Consider the following 3,376-nt stretch of genomic DNA (forward strand, 5'->3'; position numbering starts at 1 on the left):
GCCGGCGGCAACGGCAACAACTAAAACAACCACGGCAATAACAGAATTCGTGATTTTTAGTTAAGTTAAATATATAAAAATTAATTACATAGAGAAAATTATATGTATCATGTATAAATATACAAGAAATATTCTAAAAATATGTAAAAAATATTACGAAGTATCTTATAACATCATAATGTGACTACGAATCGAAAATAAAATTATTAAACAGTCAAATAAGATTTTTAATGCTAAAATTATTATATGTAAATTTATATACTCATATCGGATCCCTCAAACTGCGCGTCGAATTTATTTTCAGTCTTGAGATTCTAACGTATCTAGAGCAATAGTATTAACAAACAATTTAATTATATGTATTGATGCTCATATTCACATTAGTTTGATCTTAATATTCTGATGCTAATAAGCATTCTAAAAAATTTTATTGCTGAAAATATAGCCTCGACCGAGGATCGAACCTAGATCTCATGCATTCCGTGCAAGTGCCCTAAGCCTTTAAACCATCGCCTTAGTAATATTTTTCGCAATAACTTATATGTATGGAAATAAGAATTTAGAAAATATATTTTATAGACATGAGCGTAGCTAGGATTTTAGCGAGGACCTCTAAATTAGATTTTAGATTTTTGAACTCGCGAGGAAGGGGAAATTAGTCGAATGGTATGTACTGTTAAATTTGTTTTACTTTATATTATTTTTAATTAATTACTAACCAATCACTAACAAGGGAAGTTTCACAACTGTCCGGAACCGATTTGATTCTCTATGGAATATGTTGTTAAACATAATGAAAATTTAAGAGACATGTATTTTTTCATACGTGCCCTAACTCTGTTTAAGGGGTAAAACACCCCTTTGGAAAAAAAACGGTATTTTTCTTTCGAAGCGAATATCGTCGGAAGTATAAAAAATAGGCAAAAATTTTTTAAACAGAAGTATGGTTTCAAGAGTACTTTAAAGATATAAAGAAAAAAATGTTTATTTTTTTGTTAAATAAAATACCCCCACCATCAATTTCTAAAATCTTAAATTTTTTATTTTTTCTTTACCAAATTAAAGATTATTTTTTTACAAATTCAATCATGTGTAATAAAGTTTATATTACAATATATCGTTTTCGCGAGAATTAATTATTAACATTTCGGTATTTACACTATCCATGCTCAAATGCGTAAGTAATTGTCGTCGGAACAATAAGATACATAAATTAATGAATAAGGAAATTGACATGATTGATATTTGTAACATTACAAATCATATATGATGTTAATAATGTTTATTATTTCTTCTTAAAGTGAATAAACTTCGTTTTTTATTCATCTGTGTACATTACTTCCTTATTTAACATCTTAAGATTATTCTCCTAAAGTTATATTTTCGATCTTTTGCTTTAATATCTCATTTACTTGTCATTTACGTAATAATTTCTAACGTACTTAATAATGAAATAATTTTTAAATGTTTATATACAATAAATTTACATTATGTATCGTTTACTCATTATACTCATTACAATAATGATACTCGATGAAAAAATGTTTTAAACATAATGACTTCTTGCACCATGAACATTTTACTACCCGAGTAGAAATTCGATCGGGTACGCCCGATGTATAATACGATCAGGTCATGACCAGGAAGTAATAGGGTATGCCCTAGTAGGGAATTCTCCACTTGGGCCTGATCAGGGTACGGTAGAGTACGCCCTAGTATGGCTTTACCGATTTGCGCCTGATCCGATGCAAATCAGGGCACCCTTCTCAATATTTTTTTAAAGTAATTAATCTTACATGGACCTGATTTCTTTGCCCTTACATTATCCTCTAGTCTCGTTAAACCGTCAAGAGTTATAAGTGAGGGACACCGGCTGCTCCGACGAAAATTAAACGCAAAAGAAAGCGCATCGAAAAAGCAAATAAATATTTTTATTTCTTTACGCTTTAAAAAAGAAAAGTTATATTGATACATATGGTATAATATAATAAATAATAATATATACATTATATATAATTTATATATCCTTTCAGATTAATAAAATAATCAATTCATAATATTTCTTGGCATTTTAAATTTTGACACAGTCAAAACTCCTAAAACCTAACCAATACTGAATTTAGAAACATCACCCAAGTGCTTCCGCGTATCATTTTATCCTTGTTGTTCACCGAATGTTAAATAAGGATAAAACGATGTACGGAGATACTAGGGTGATGTTTCCGAACGCAGATCTATAATCTAATCTAACCCTAGCATCAATATCCTACTAGTACCGTACTAGTATCCTAGAAGAACTGCGTTAAAAAATATAAGGCGCAAAAAGGGGCTACTTATAAGGCCCTGATAAGGTCTGCCTGATCAGGCGGAAGACGTTCCGGACGTTACATTAGCCCTCAGGGCCTGATAGGATTTTCTCATCATTGCCTGATCAGGCATCAGGGTACCCTTGTTTGAACCCCTATCAGGACCCGTCTACAATTTCTACTCGGGTTATTTAAATATTCGTGATTTAAAAGTGCCCGAGTAGAAATTGTAAACAGGTCCTGATAGGGTCCAAGAAAGGACATCCTGATGTCTGATCAGGTCCTGAGGGCTAATGTAACGTCCGGAACGTCTTGCGCCTGATCAGGCAGACCTTATCAGGGCCTTATAAGTAGCCCCTTTTTGCGCCTTATGTTTTTAACGCAGTTCTGGTAGGGTACTAGTACGGTACTAGTAGGGTATTGATGCTAGGGTTAAATTAGGTTATAGATCTGCGTTCGCGGAAACATCACCCTAGTGTCTCCGTATATCGTTTTATCCTTATTTAACATTCGGTGAACAACAAGGATAAAATGATACGCGGAAGCACTTGGATGATGTTTCTAAATTCAGTATTGGTTAGGTTTTAGGAGTTTTGACTGTGTCAAAATTTAAAATGCCAAGAAATATTACACGGAGAGAATTTTTCGTTATTTTTTACCGCAAAATTCATTACAAATTTCATCATGTTTGGTAATAAACTTGGGACAACTTGACAATAATGAAATATTATCAATAACGATAGATTTTTTGAAATATACAAGAGACTTTTTATAAATGATGTAGTAAAAATTATAATGCAGATTGTAAAATGTTTTGAAGTGAGTAAGTTCTAGCGTAGTTAGAGACACATTCGACAACGAAAATAACCGATAAATATCGATTACAGTCGATCAATTACTATGTTACATGGTAAAATTATAAGCGACTAAATCAGATTTAAAATATCATGCTGTATGGTAAAAATTGTATAAGCTATTTTATATATTCATGATTACTTAGCATCTATTCTTTTAAAATAATAAAGAATCATAAACTGCGTAACATATTTTAAAATGTTGAAATTTTACTA

This window comes from Trachymyrmex cornetzi, unplaced genomic scaffold (genome assembly GCF_001594075.2).
Source record: "Trachymyrmex cornetzi isolate Tcor2-1 unplaced genomic scaffold, Tcor1.1 scaffold1404, whole genome shotgun sequence".
NCBI lineage: Eukaryota > Metazoa > Arthropoda > Insecta > Hymenoptera > Formicidae > Trachymyrmex > Trachymyrmex cornetzi.